The 16,955-nt window shown below is 24.5% G+C and overlaps 1 pseudogene; it reads left to right on the top strand.

Moving 5' to 3' along the window:
- Nucleotides 1-7,107: 7,107 nt before the first annotated feature.
- LOC147064333 (uncharacterized) lies at nucleotides 7,108-7,566 on the top strand (annotated as a pseudogene).
- Nucleotides 7,567-16,955: the final 9,389 nt, after the last annotated feature.

The raw sequence follows: 16,955 nt of genomic DNA on the forward strand, positions 1-16,955 counted from the left end.
AACGTAGCTTTACGTTTTAGGTGTGGCAGACCAATGGAAATTATTCAGCTTTATGGCTGAGATGGAAATCCGAAGAAAATCATAAAAAAATATGATTATGAATATAAAAACACGCCATTCCTTTGATCTGAATCTTTTATTAAAATAAATAAAAGACGTAAGTCACGATTCAAATAATTATAATAGCATATTTACAATTTCTAGTATTTTCAATGTTCTGTCAACCATATGTTATTGTGCATTTTCCAGTTCAACTCAATAAATTTATGATTTAATATTACAAATGGCTCTAACAATTAATAAAGCCCGAATCAATTTCTTGAAAAAACTAGGAAATAGCGGAATAATACCAAATTTGATTGAATTTGGGATGTTACTATAAGAAAAAAGCGGTTTTTGACTATCGAATTTCTATTATGATTGTTAAATATTTTGTGTTTTATAATCATATCGCAAAAATTAGCTGTCGTCCTTTTTCCATCTTCGGGTACATGCCCAAATTGATTATAATATATGACCGAAAATATTTTGAATGCATTAATTGGCGGATAATGCACCTATATTAGTAGAAAAAATCTAGAGAAATCTAGTATTTCGATATGAATATACATAGGGATTTCGCGATGTTTCTGCCTTGTAATTGGGTAACTAAAATATAAACCATTGAGCATAAGTTCATCTAATTTAAGTGACTCATTGAGATCAAGTTACAAATAATACAAATGATTGAAGTGGTTTTTAATTGGTGATATTTTTATTGGTTGGTTTTTTCCTTTGGAGATTTATTGGTCAATTTATAAATTTACGTAATGAATATTAAATTAGCTTGAATATACTGCCATTTTAAAGTGTAAAAATATATAGGTGAGTTTTACCTGATGTTATATTACAAAAAAGTATTTTTGCAATTTTATTGGGTTTTTTTGGTGAAAAGATGTCTCTTAACACAAATTCTTTTTATAATTTTTTTTTCCGATTTAAATTTTGGTTTTAATATGAAATAAATATGAATTATTTTAAAATTTTATTTTATTTGTTATAATTTGCTACGATAGGTATCAATCATAATAAATATATATACAAATAAATCTTGTGTGAAATAATAAGTTAAAAAAGATCTTTAAGGTGTTTATATGATCGTGAGATAAAATATAATTATTGGATATAAATATCTTGCATGCCTTATAGTCTAATTTAAAATGGTATGCCCCAAATCAAGGAACTTTTATTGTTTAAGTTTATTTCTATTGAGAGCACAAATTGAATTATTTTCGAATGATGGCTTTGTATTTATTTTCTATATTTTAAATTTTTTTAAAAATTAGCTTCTATAATCTTTAATCTTAAATATTTTTCTAATTTTAATTATATATCTTCGAATTTTATATGATTCTTCTCTTAAACTTTTTATATTTAGTTTGAATTTATGTAAATCTGCTTAAAAGTATTATATTACCATCACCATTATCAAATGATCAATAAGATTTTGTTTATATTTAAAAAAATCAGATAATCATCTGATTTGTAAATATATCATTAGAAATTTCGAAGAAATATAATGTTATAGATCCTTGATTCTATAAAATTTTATGGAGGCGAACGAAAAAACACTTTTTATTGAAGACCGAGCAGAAAAAAATAAATTTTCAGTAATAGATATAGTCAAAGAAGAGTATGTCTCAAAGTGTGATATTCAAAAAGGTCCTGTAGGTGAAGATATGTATAAAAGGAGTCTCCCGTGTCTACCACCATCACGATCGCCTTCTCCAGATCAACATTTGCGCAAAAGAAAACGATGTTCTGCAATTGATGATGAAATATACAACACATGTAAATTTCGATATGAAAGGATCGGTAAGGAGTGTTCAAACAAGAATACGAAGATATTTTACACTGACTTCATATCTTTACAGATATTTTTATATTGTTTTTATTTATATATTTTTGATTTCGCAGTCGACTTCAAGCTTGTGTATGTTTTTTTTCTTGGTATGTCTATGCTATTGTCAGTTTATTTTGGTGGAAAGTTATTTAGAAAAAAATTACCATTTATTAAAAATATAAGGTTGTTGAGGGGAGGAGAGTTAGCACTGTTGCTATATGGTATCGTTTTTCTTGCATACTTTGCAATCTTTGTTGCTAATATTGTTGATTGGGTGTTTTATTCGTTTGTGCCGATGGCGTTTTTTTCAATAATATTTACAGGAACGATATTTGTTGATATTTTTAAAAGACAATTTTCGATGGAAGGATTTTCTGGGTTTTTTCTTTTTTCATTTGTGACGGTTGCATGTACAGTTGGTACCATATTTGGGGTGATTTCTCTTGCAGAAGTTATAAAAACCAATTTTATTTCGTTTTTGACTTACAATCTGGTTTATGGTTCTTTTGTGGTATTTAATACGCAAATCAGAATTGGAGCAAAAAAAAGAAAAACTTTAGGTGTTATTGTCGATACGATGATAATGATAATTCAGTTCATGTTGTATGGCGCGGCTCTTAGTGTTCATATAGATAATATAACAAATTGATGATTTCAAAATTATATTCTATTAAAATTTATCTTATATAAATTCTGTTTTTTATATTTGTGCATCTAAGAAAACAATGTATATTTCCGCACAAATAGGATTCTATATAGAATAAATACTCTTTATTGAGGCATAATGCAATTTCTTTTATTATTTAAAAGTTCTTTAGTAGATTTAATTTTTTCGCTGTCAATATAACTACTATTTGTGGTTTTAATATATGTGTTGATCACACATTCAATATCACTTTCTTTGAATTGTGTGTTATGTAATATATTTGTTCATTCGCATTTATTCTAGGGACATTGTCTAAGTTGTATATATATTTCTAAGTTACTTTTTGTTTAATTAAATTAGAGTCAATTACACAATCATTAATCCAATATTTTTGCATAAATCTAGCTTCAAGTGCAAATATTAATTGCTCTAGTTAATTATTTTTTTTAAATAATTATATATCTAAAAATAGCAAATACTTGTTCATTTCATTATTAATATGAATATGATCATATTATTTTTACTTTTTATTATTGATTATTATAATTAGTTTTTTATTTGAATTATTATACTGGATAGTCTTTCTGATTTTAGTTCATTTATGTAATTTTTATATTTGCTAGATTTTGGGTGAGAAATAAGATATAATCTAAATATCTAATAAAACAAAAATCAAAACATTTCACATAATATATCCCCCTAGAAAATAGAGGTTGTAACATTCAAACTAGAAAGAATATATTTTATATTTAGGCATTAAACGTATAATATAGATCCAATTAAATTGTTTATTTTCGACTTTCATTTATTTTTTGGCTTTATTAACTTTGATGCCCGATTTTAATAAATCATTGGCTAAAAATATTCGATAATAGGTGTTAAATAGCAAATAAAGCCATGTAATGATCGGTTATTATTTTATATATAATGTGATTGAATCCATAAATTATTTATATTTTTTTATTGTGTCATTAATAATGCAATATTTATTTTTAACTAATCTTTAATTGGTCACCAAATGCTATTATTTAGTGTTCCAATCAAGAGTTCTACAAATTTATATGTTAAAAATGATATAATTTGTTATTTTCTTCATGAACTTCATATTAGCTTCTATAGACATGTTTTTTTACAAAAATTAAGCTAAGAATAATAAATTTTTTTATTTTAATACTATAAAATCATGGAAAGGTGAAAATTATGAAAATAGAATCACAAGTTAGAAATTCTTTTATGATAAAGATCAAGAATGGTGTAGAAATTCGTAATTTTTTATTGCTGAGAAATGACTGTTCGAAGTTAAATATATTATAAAAACAGGATGCTAAAACTATCGATATTTTTGACTCGATAAATTCTATAATATCTTAATAATCCAAAAAATAGTTATTTCGGTATGTTTATAGGCTGTAAAATATGGCTTTTTTATAATATTCCAAATTTTAACATTCAATAGAGCAAAAAATAAATCATACATGCCATCAAAATCAAACAATCTTTTATGTTTTTCTAGCCATTATAATAAATATAAGGTATTATATAAATATTAACAATCATCAGAGTTTTTTAAGTTCTTTGTTTGTAGTGTTCATATAATGTTCCGAATTTTCGTTCATTCTAGAAATTTCCGCAATTTTTCCTTTATGAGATTTGATAATTCTTTTTTGGTGATTAGATTCCTTTTGCATTCCCTTTAACTCATTTAATATGGCTCTCAGTTCATCGTCTGTCTTTTCCTCCCCAGTGAGATCTTCGTTATCTCTCGAACCCCTTTGTTTTTTCTTTCCTGTAAACTCGTTACTATCATTTTCATCGCCGTTTTCGCCTTTCCCATGTTCTTCTGAGTTAGTTAGTCTACCTTGTCTGTTTAATTTTTTTAGTTTTCTGTCCATACGAGCTTCTTTAGAGAAATATGATTTTACATTGCTGACTAGTGGTATCCTAAATCCAAAAATCTTTCCAGCTTGTTTGATTTCACCCGAAAGTCTGTTACATTCTTTCATGTTCATGTTTATTTGATGAGATTTGTCGTTTATTTCATCAAGTTTTTCACCTTGTGAATTTAAAAGTTCGCTGGTTATTTTTTGTTTTTGTGAACTCTGGTGAAGTTTTTGATAAGCTTGTTCGGCCTTTGAATGCGTATTGTCTTCTAATTGGCAGGCGCGCTTAAGTGCTTCATCTTGTATGGGACTGTACACTTTTTTTTTCTCTTTCTTTTCTAGAAATTTTTGAAAATGATGTTGGCTGTACTTGTCGTCCATTTTTTTTATATTTTTAATTTTTAGATAAAGTTGTATTGCTTTATTGGTTTTTTTTTAAAGGAGATATTCGTGGCTCCGTTTTTTTTTGTTTTGTTGTGAAACGTTATCAATGTAACAAATCAAAATTTAAAACTATATGTTCAAAAATATATCGGATTTTTACTGTTATTTTTGACTTTATCTAATTGTGTCTGGCATTATTCAGTTTTCAGAGTACATATATTGTACTAACATCAAAATTCCTTTAACCTAAAAACTTACAAAATAAATTTTAAAGTCTGTTTATAGAAAATACTTTAAAGATTAATTAAAGATTTTCTATATTCAATCTTTTATCCTTTGTGATTTAATATTTAATATTGATTTTTAATACATATAGTTATATTTTTTTTAAGTAAAATACCCGTTTGCGTCTTTTTTATTTTTGTAAATGAAACTAATTCTAATATTTAGCCCCAAAATACATTCTGATATGAATACCATAGCATTATAAAACTTTGAGAGCTTCTTAATTCGAAAATATTTTTATTATTTTTGTCTTTTAACTAAACGACACACCTTATTTTTAACAATTTAAAACTTGGATATCCATATTATTATAATTTAATGTAGTATTTTTCTGAATATGGTGTGATTTAATAATTGATATATCCTTTTTGTTTGGTGTTGGAACATGGTTTAATGAAATTAAATACAGATAAGATAACAATAAATTTTAATGATACAATTAGTGCAAAAATATTTTTTATAGATGCCAAATTAATAAACGATTACAAAAGACAAAATGGATGCATTTTTGAGGATTAATAATATAGAAAAATAGAAAAATATGTTTATAGATGCCAAATTAATAAAAGTTTACAAAATACAAAATGAATGCATTGTTGAGGATTAAAAATATAGAAAAATATGTTTATATATGCCAACTTAATAAACGTTTACAAAATTTAAATAGTACAAAAACAGATTTTAATCATGTTTAAGCAGTATAAATAGGATAAAATCATAAATTTATAGGCATTGCAATGATCAATACCATATAAACCAAAATTCTCATTGTTTAAAGATGAATTTAAAGCAAAATGAAACGAATTGGGTAAAACTATATAATCAGAATAACGGAATTCATAGTTATTTTTGATACAAGATGAATCTAAGCAAATTACTACTTAATAGCTGCAAAATGTTTAGTATATAACACACTTTCACTTATTATTTTTCTGAAAGTGAATTTATACCAAAATGGCGAAAAGCCAATAACAAAAAATTCAGATAACTGATTTTATTGTAATTTTTACTGGAAGATGAATTTATATCAAAAGGTTAAATAGCCAATAGCAAAATATTAAGTAAAATTGATTTCATTGATTATTGTTGCTGGAAGATGAATTTTAGTAACATTATGTATATAGACAGTCCTGTGAATATCCATAAAATATTTCACAACATAATTTATTTATTTATTTTTATCTTTTAATTTATGATTCAAAATTTTAAACTTGTTTGATCAAAATTTAATATTATTTTTAGAGCAGACTTGCCCAATATGTCTTTATATTTTCTCATATTTATAACTTTCATCATGTATATATTTTGTCTTTTCAAGATTTATTAATTCAAGTGTTTTTCTCAATCCTGTTATACTTCTTTCGTTTCATTTTCTTTAATACCTTTATCATGTATGTATCTTTTCTTTTAAAGACTTATTAATTCAAGTGTTTTCTCAATCCTGTTATACTTCTTTGGTTTCATTTTCTTTAATACCTTTATCATGTATGTATCTTTTCTTTTAAAGACTTATTAATTCAAGTGTTTTTCTCAATCCTGTTATACTTCTTTCGTCTCATTTTCTTTAATACCTTCCTCATATATTTATTTCCATTTTCAAGATTTATTAATTCAAGTGTTTTTCTCAATCCTGTTATACTTCTTTCGTCTCATTTTCTTTAATGCCTTCCTCATATATTTATTTTTATTTTCAAGATTTATTAATTCAAGTGTTTTTCTCAATCCTATTGTTTGTGTTTATGCTTTAGTTGTAATTCACATTTCATAATATCCGACTGACGGGTCATTAATTATACAAAAATTATCTTTCACAATATCCTAGACAATTCTGATTAATTATATACTTTCTCCTATACGATGAATTTCAATTATCAACATTTTAAACCTATAAAACAAAAATTTTAGTAATACGATCCATTTCATGAGACATCCCTATTTAAAAGAGAAATTTCAAATTTATGTAAAATAAAACATGCCCCAAAAATCATTCATTTCCATAATTTATTTTTGAGATTTTCGTACCCATAAAAATGCAAATCTTTGTCAAGACATTAACGGGTAAGACCATCACTTTAGAAGTAGAACAAGATGACACTATCGAGACAGTAAAAGCAAAGATACAAGATAAAGAAGGAATTCCGCCAGACCAGCAGCGACTGATTTTTGCAGGAAAGCAGCTTGAAGATGGACGTACCTTGAACGATTATAATATTCAAAAAGAGAGTACTCTTCATTTAGTTCTCAGACTTCGTGGAGGTAAAAAGAAGAAGAAGAAAACTTACACTACTCCAAAAAAAGTCAAGACTAAAAAAATACGAAAGAAACTTGTTGCTCTTAAACATTTCGATTTATTGAATGATGGAACAGTAAGAATTAAACCTAAGAGCTGTTCTAATTGTGGTATTGGAACCTTTTTGAGTACTAATGCAAAATTCGAATATTGTTGCAGATGTGATACCAAATTCGAGGAATTCGTTGAGGCTGCATGAAATAATTAAATATTCTTGTCTGAATTCTTTTTATGATTGGTTGTTCTTTAAAATATAGTCATTCTTTAAAATATAAATTTTACCATAAAATCTTTTCAGCCTAAAAAAATATTATAAGACTCAAATAAAACTCTTATTTTTCTAACATTATCTGGCTGTATTTATAAAATTATGCCAAATTAATCAAGTTTTAATTTTTATATGAATTAGTTATTGTATTTATAATTTTATTTCAATGTTCGTACTTATTAATTTAAAAATATAAATCAGAATTCCTTAAAAAAATTTATAGGTAAAATAACTATTTAATGCTCATTTTCTTTTAAAATCGAATATAATTCACTGTATATCTTTTATAATTTACTCATTATTATTTCAAATAGACAAAAGCACAATTTTAAGTTTTGCAATATTCACAATTCGCCAACTAAATTTAGCAAAATAAACATCCTTAGTTTTAGATTTAATAAAATAAACATATTCTGTTTCCAATATCTTAAAAAAAATATTATTTAGTTTTAGATTTAATAAAAAAGTTAATATCAATTTATTTTTAGATTTTAATAAAAAATAAACATATTCAATTTTCAATATCCTAAAAAAAATATTTATTTATATTTCATAAATCTGTATAAAATTTAAAATAATCCAAAAATTACTGGTAGGTTTTTGATTTCAATATTTTATTATATTACTGTTTAAGATTTTAGAATCTAATAAATAAGATGCTGTTGCTTACGCCATCGAACAGGTCCCGGTATGAAAAAAACAACCTACAATGTTTTGCATGGATATAAGAAATGAGAAGATTGAGACTGTATTATATTCCTTAAGCAGGCGAGTATAAATTATAGATCCAATTTCATCTGTATACTGATTATCATCTTTGAGAAAGAGCCGTGCTCACTCTGATGACGGACAATAAGATGTAGTGAGAGAGCTCACGGGGTAATTTAGCAGTTAGGCAATGGCACCTGTTGCAATAAACAATTTATCAAAGATAAAAGCATAAATAAGATATGGTAAACTTATCTCGAATTTTATATTTCATAAATCTATAAAAATGTAAAAAAAGCGTTCTTCTATAAATTTTGACATAAATAAAAGTTTAATTATACATAATATCGAATTGTAATTGCATTGAATGTTAAAAACAAAATAATTAACTTGATATTTATAGATACTTAATATTTCTTATATGAATGGCCAATATGTTTACACCGCATTTGAAATTAAAATTTATTATTCATAAAACTCGAGACAAAAATTTAAAAACAAAAAGAATTTGATAAACCATGAATAAAATACTAATTAAATACATATTCGATTTTACTTATTATTACGTAAATACCGACAAAATAAAAAAATGGCACTATATATTATAGCATCAGTGAAAAAACATGCGCGCATAATATATAAATGTTTTATTACATTATAAACATATTTGTATGATATTTTGTATTGCATATAAATAATTGCGGCAATATCATGGTAAATATACTTAAATTATATTCAATTTCAATGACGGACACCGATTTAAATGATCAAGTATATTAGATATCATAAATTTGCACGCATTATGGCAATAATCCTTTATTTTTATTATTTTATATAATTCGGTTCATTTTCTGTAACTATTTATTTCTATTATAAAGTCGTTGGGCTAGTAAAAAGACTTCTTACTTTCAATTCAGGTTTAATTTATCACAGAGACCTTAATATAATGTCATCAAAATCTATAAAGAAAAAAAGCTTTATGATAATTAAAAATCAGATTTTAGTAAATTATAAAATAAATGGATTCGTCTATTTATTCAACACAATCTAAAATAATACCCTTATTAGATTATTTTGATTTAGTATAATCTATTGAAAAAAAAATTGCATATTTTATAACTTTTTTTGTACTTAAATTGATTATATCGGCATAATTATGCTATTTCATAAATACAATATTGGATTTGACATGTTAAGAATTACCTTTAAGAAACGAAAAAAATTTTTAGAATGATTTGTTATCATTTATTTTTTTTCTATTATTTGATTGTAGATAATTGATCATACAAAAACATTTTTGTCTGCTTGAAAGATATGCCTAGATATATCGAATTGGGAAAAAACACACACATCATTATACTGTTTTCTTTGAATATATCGTCTTTTAAATTCATATTTATATTTTTTAGCACTATAAATCGGCTTGATTTATTAAACCAGAAAATATCAGCAGATTTATATATATTTTTGTAAAACAAAATCTTTAAAAAGATATACAGCAGGGTTTTTGTGCTTAAAATTTTTTCTCTTCGGATTTCACCCTGGATTTATAAAATATTACGGATAATATTCAATGATTCCTCCCACAAAAAAACCTTATACTAAGTCACATTCTAATAAATCATTACCAAAATTGTATTCTAGTATTTAGATTTTGTCTTATTTTTTATATCTTGCACATATTTTTCAGCTTAAATATAATCTATTATAGTATGCCGAAAATTGATTTACAATTGCAGTGCGAATTATACAAAGATTTTTTTTATGCATCAAAACGACTATTTTGCGCTAAAAATCATGATTTTATATAAAAAAATAGGTTTTTTTTGAATAAATATAAATTAAGGTTATTTTTTATGTCTAGAAATTAGTCTAAATTAGATTGCTCATCAAAAATATAAATTAGAGATTGAAATAATATTTTTAAATACACATAACCCGTATTAATTGTATTTCAATAAATAGGCATTATGTTTAACTTGTTAATTCATAAATGCAATATATTAAGTAGAAACTATCTTTTTTAGTCGTTTTAAGATGTAAATTACACAATTGTAAAATATTGGATTCTCTAATAATATAATTATATTTATTTTTTTCCTTCATATTCATTTTTAAAAGATAATTATCGCAAAAAAATTTTAATCAAAGACCATACGTTTAATATCTGATGAAAAGATATACATATTACTAAATATAATACTGATTTTAACATCCGGAAAATTAAATATTTTCGCCTATTCATATTTTTTTTTTGGAAAATGATATAGGCAATACTTGAATTTACTAACCAATAGAAATTAAATACACAATTATAATACATTTATTCGCAATATTTTGTTTTATTTTGAAATGAACTTGTTTTAATAGTTTAAATATTGTATACACACTGATAAAAATCAGTTTCTTTTTTTTTGTTTTCCTTGAAAGAATTCATTGTAACATTAGATTTATTTTTATTGTACCAGTAGATTTATTTTTTAATGATAATATATGAAATTTATCGTTTTTTGTATTTTTGTTGTGGCAACTATTGTGTAAATTATAGTTCCTTTATGTGCATTTAATTAGATGATGGGCATGTTTGTTTTCAAGAATATCGTACTTCATTCTTTCTTTGGGTAATTTCATTTCTTATAATACTTAGGTTTATGTTGACGAAACTTAAAATATTTCATATGTTTTTGTTTAAAATCAAATATTTCTTAAAATGATTTTTTGTAGAGTCTATGTGCTATAAATATTGAATTTAATCAATCTACTTTGTTAATTAAGTTTTATAAATGATTCTGTGCATTTTGCTTTTCTTGTGAATATCCTTTTGTTTTTTTTAATTCATATATTCTTTTTGAATGGTTTTGTCTATCTTACGAGACATTAAAATATTGAGCTGATCAGAGTTAACTGAAATTTCATGATTTAGACTTTTTTGTTTTTAAACCTTTATTTCGATGAAACACAAAAGAGGAAAGAATTGAAGTTACCGGAGTTATGAATTTAAAATGTTGGTGATTGACAAGAAAAGAACAGTTTTTCTTTAGAGTTTCTGCAAAAATACTTATTATAATTGGGAAGAAGCTACTATTTATTAAGATAAAACATCAAAATATATAATTCTCATAATATTCAAATGTGATTCAAGAAATACAGAAAAATATTATGTTTGTGAACTTCAAATCGATGAGACAAAAATATGAGGAATGTATATATAATTTCATAATATATTAATTCCGAAGTATTATGAAACATTGGAGCAGATGGGTGGCGAAAGAAGTGTGGTTGAGATAGATGTTTCTAAGTTTGGTGAGCATAAGTACCATAAAAACAATAATTTCGGGTATTTTGGATGTTGGATACGAATGTTAACGGAAAAATAATTTAATTGTGATTGAAAATAAAAAAATAAACGCTTAAAGAAGAGATCTTTCATGGCATAATAAAGAAATTATTATACTGATTGCTAAAATAGCTATTTTTATTGACACAAAAATGTGAATAATTCAGTAGGGTTTATAGCTAAACAGACTGTATTTCATTCTGATTTGATTAAAGATGTTGGGCAGGTATAAATGCACGTTTAATTCCAAGGAATAACAAAAAAAATGACTCTTTTTTTTTCTGTCAGACACATGAATATGAATAACTAGATAAAAAATTCATTGGTATCATCAATGCATATAATTTTTACTCTTTGCACTGATTTTTATTTTTTGGAATAATCATAGGATTTAACGCATGATACTCCTCAATAAATTTATTGAACAATTTCGCAAAACAAAAGAATAGATTAACGAAATTGAATTTAGAAAAATACTATTTTGAGTGTTTTGTTTTGGTTTCTTTAAATCCATCAAAACTAAAAATAATAAATGGGAATTATAATCCTTTAAACACAATTTTTATAGAAAAAATTGCTATTAAAATGCTTTTTTTATGAAATTTACAATTTATATACCATAGAAAATCTGCTTTTTATATTATAATAAAAAAAATAAATAGAGTTTATCGGGAAACTGTTTACGATTTTACATCGCAATATTTTTGCATGATTACATAAAAAACAATCTCAATATTTTATAAATAGTAAACCATTCTAAATTTCACGGATAAACATCTAATAAAGTTTTTTTAGAGAAAATAAAATAGATTTTACATCGCAGTCTTTTTACGAAAAGAAAAAATATGAATTCAATAAAGTTTTTCTAAAAAAGAAATAATAGATTTAAATTGACCTCTTTTTAAAATTTTAAAATGGAACAATTCAATAAGGTTTTTCTAGAAAAATATTTTAGATTTCTCATCGCAATCTTTCCATAAAAATTAATAATTTAGCACAATTTCTAATTGCAATGATCTAGAAACATATTTTCATGCCTTTTATAAATGGAACACAGTATTGGATGGCTATACTTAAAACTGTGTTTTTATGCAGAAAAATATATTTGTAATTTTATATCTTCTACTCCCACCCCTTATAGAGGGGATTTTACGATAGTTAATAAAATAAATGAAGCTTTTTGAAGTATCAACCGAAGGAAAGAATTCTTACCACAAAAAAAAATTGAGGAAACTATTAAAAACATTAATATCAAAAGATTTTTGCACAGATTTTATTATTATTATTTATATTCGTTATAGATAGAAATCTTGTAAAATTTATGTTTTTCTGTTTAAAGGAAAAACAAATGTTTCTATCATCGAAGGCTCATAGAAAAAGGTCGTGTAAAAAATCAATATTCTTTATAATATATAAATTTTACAATTATACATAAATAATTTTCTTAATAATATAAAATTTTACAAATTATACATAAATAATATTTTTTATAAATTAAATGTTAACATATGTCTTTGGAAATGGTTATACTTGGATCTTAAGCTACAATATAAATTTGGGAATGAAAAACATTCAAAAAATTTATATTAGATGGATCATGGATCATCTTAGACCTTACTTTAATACTTTGAATCAAGATAGATGAACAATTTCGAATTGTTGTGATATACGATCTGATCAATAATATTTGTATTTTTTATGGAAATCTAAAAATTTCATATTTCAGCTTGTTTTTAGTTACCAGATTTACTACTCTTTTCAACAAATTTATATATTTCAGAGATTTAAATCTTTAAAATAACTAAAAATGGCACAACAAAACTTTTTTTATCTGTTCATAATCTATATATATTTAAAAGAATCATTAAATACATTTCCTGTGTAAAATAATGCTTTTATTTTTGTTAGGCATATATTCAGAAACTTCTTATCTATTAAATAAAGATAAACAATTTTTATGTGATTCAGTATATATTAATATAAACGAGACGGAAAATTTTGTATTTTATTTGCTGATTAGACAATTATTGTAAATAAATAAGTGTATAGTTTTCTGCATTTTTTATAATACAATTTTAATTACGAGAAATTTTTGTAGCATATATAAAGCGCTGTTTTTATAAAAAAAACCCACTTTTTATTCATATATACCTTCTATTGTATATTTCAAAGGTTAATTTATAATATAATTCTTCCTTATTCCGGTAAAAGATGCATTAGAAAAATTGTGTTAATTTTTTTCTAAGATATTTGAATCCTTGGGCAAAATATACTTGAGTTTCAATTATTTTAAATATTGGATTCTCGACATATAAGATTTATATTCATTTTTTGGCAATTGAATCAATTTCAAGCATAATTTCCCTATTTATTAAATTTTATACCGATTAGATATAATTTCTATAAATATTTAGAAGTAAATAAGAATAATAGTATGAAAATCTAGATCGATAATTTATTTTAATATAATAAAAAATGAAAAACCATCAGTTACAAATATTTTCGAAGAATTTGAATATATCTATTGAGGCGGTTGTGTTCAAAGAGGTAAATTTGTCTTTCAAAGATTTATTTGATTTTTACGGATATGAAAATTTTATTATGTGTGTTGTTTAATCAAACCATAGGATTGAGAAAGACTCTTGAACTGATATGTATTGAGAGAAGATGGGGCCGATGAGGATATACTAGAGGAATAAATAAAAAAAAATATTTGATAAAGAATGGATCAAGGATTGTATCAAAGTTTTGTTTGTGAAAATATAAAAGTTAAATCAAAAATTAATCCGAAGATAAATAATTGAAAATGTGTAATTTAACTACTATGGGATTCGGCATATTATCATACATGACAGATTATAAAAGGTCTAATATTAAGAAGTTATAAATTCTGACTGAAGCAAGGCATATACATAAACAATGGAATTAAGTAAAAGTACTGAATCAATAATCATTGAAAGATGAAGATATATTGAGTGTGATTGTAAAAAATATTAAATTGAAAGAAGTATTGGTTAACATGTTCTATAGAGCCATCTAGTGTTGTACTGCAGCAAATTTAAATGGCTAAAATATAAATTAGACGATAACTAATAGATAAATTACTAACATGTGAAACACAAAATTATTGAAATTCTATCAATATCAAACCACTATTTTAAATCATTAGTATCTTTTGGTAATATTATGCAGTGATTACCTATTTGACATCTGAAGCTGAAAAATTATCTCTTTATTAATAATATTTAAGTTAATCTGAATTAATTTGTGTCAAAACATTAAATTTTCCTTCTTCGAGTTTAACTTTATTAGTTCTTATTAATAAATTTAAAAGGGAATGTTGGCTATCTCGGTATGTCTTACATCCTCTTCTATATCTCACCTCTTGATAAAGAATGCTTATTCAATAATATCTTGGTTCTATAGTTTGAATGTATGTCTAGATTTGGTTATAAACTTCGTGTTCTTTTAGAGGCCTTTTGCAATATTATGTTAGCAGACCATATTATCTTACAACAAAATAGCGAAACTTTGTTTTAAAGTTTATTTATGTGAGAATAAGGTGCTATCGAATCATATTTTTCCGAAATTAATTTTGATTTTTCTAAAAATTGGGGTTTTTTTCTTTTGGATTATTTATTCAAGCTTAACTTATTTGTTTCCCGTGTACACATAATATTTATGCCCTTGGCTATATCCTCTTCTCTTACACCTTCTTAGATACCTCTCCTCTTTCAAGACCTATTAGTTCAAGCGCTTTCCTCAATCCTATAGTTTGAACATATGCCTTGATTCGTGACTTCGATTCCTTTCATTTATGCATACTTTATTAACTCTTATTCACCAAAATTTATATTTTTCAATTATAATGTGTTTAAATTGTATATTTTCCATTTGAAATAAAAAAAAGTCATGCATTCATAATATGAAACTATTATCCTATAATTTTCGATTTTAACTAATTTAATGCGTGAATATTATATGTTTGTGTTGCAAATATAACCAAAAACATTATAAATAAATAACTTTTATGAGAAATATTTGATATTATCTAATAATGATATGTTTGATACTTTATTCTGTTCAATATAACTATTAATAAATTGTCTATTTGGACACTTGAAACAAAAAATCGCCACATTATATAAATAGGTAATTCTATGTAAATGCCATCTTTAAAATCGGAAGGCTAAAGTATGATATTTTTCATTTACACAATACATTCAATTTACTAAAGGTTTGTTCATGGAAATCAATTTATAAAATAGAATATATTTCATATAGGTACTAGAAATATTGCTTGCTAATATAATCATTTGTCTACTCGAGAAAAGAATCTATAAAGTAAATATATAAAACATTGTGTTTTTTAAAAATATCTTTTCGGATGTTTCTCACAATAATTTCTGCTTATTATTATAAATTGCGTGAAAATGTAACCCTTTTGAACTTTAAATAATTTATTTTCCCTTTCCACGCACTATAAATATTTTTAGTCCAAAATTTTTGTGACTGTAGATGGGCAAAGAAAACAAATTTTAACGCTATCGAATGCCCCATTCGGGTTACCGCTGCGGTAAAACATCTCTATGATACCAATATGGTTTATATTACTTGAAATTTGGGTTCCTGACTCGAGCCAAGTGAAGAAACGCCATAATCAAGGATATTTTTAAGCCGAATGCCTAAATTTACTATGTGTCAGCCTAGCCGTATTTCTTATATCACTCGCTGCTAGGAGGCAAAAAATTATCAGTTTGGTAATCTATGATGTTCTTGTGTGATGAGGATCCGAACTTCCACACATTTAATTTGAAGATTCTAAGCCGAAAATTTTTACCACTAACCGTAGCCACCAGTCAGGCAAATATAAAACACAAAATAGCTCTGTATTTTTCTTATAAATCTGGCTAAGACACGTATTCTATAAAACATAATTTCTCCGTATTGATTAGAATGTAAGAATAAGAACCATTCTTTCAATATAAACAACCACTAAAAAATCAATGTTCATCATTCCCCAATTATTGATGTCTAATATTTGATCTCAAACATTTAATATGTAAATGAAATCTTAGCTATATGTTGCAAAAAAAAGATAAATATTATATTAGCTGTTTTTTTATCACAGATCTTTCCTAAATAAAATAGTTTTAATCGATCACTAAAATAATTTTATTAAAACTATAAGTATTACGCGTTGAGACTTCATTAATATATACAATTCAATCTATAATCGTATTTAAAATAACTAAAAATCATTTATCCTCCGATA

Source organism: Rhyacophila brunnea, unplaced genomic scaffold (genome assembly GCF_057557595.1).
Source record: "Rhyacophila brunnea isolate RB1 unplaced genomic scaffold, BYU_Rbru_1.0 scaffold_73, whole genome shotgun sequence".
In the NCBI taxonomy this organism is placed as follows: Eukaryota; Metazoa; Arthropoda; class Insecta; order Trichoptera; family Rhyacophilidae; genus Rhyacophila; species Rhyacophila brunnea.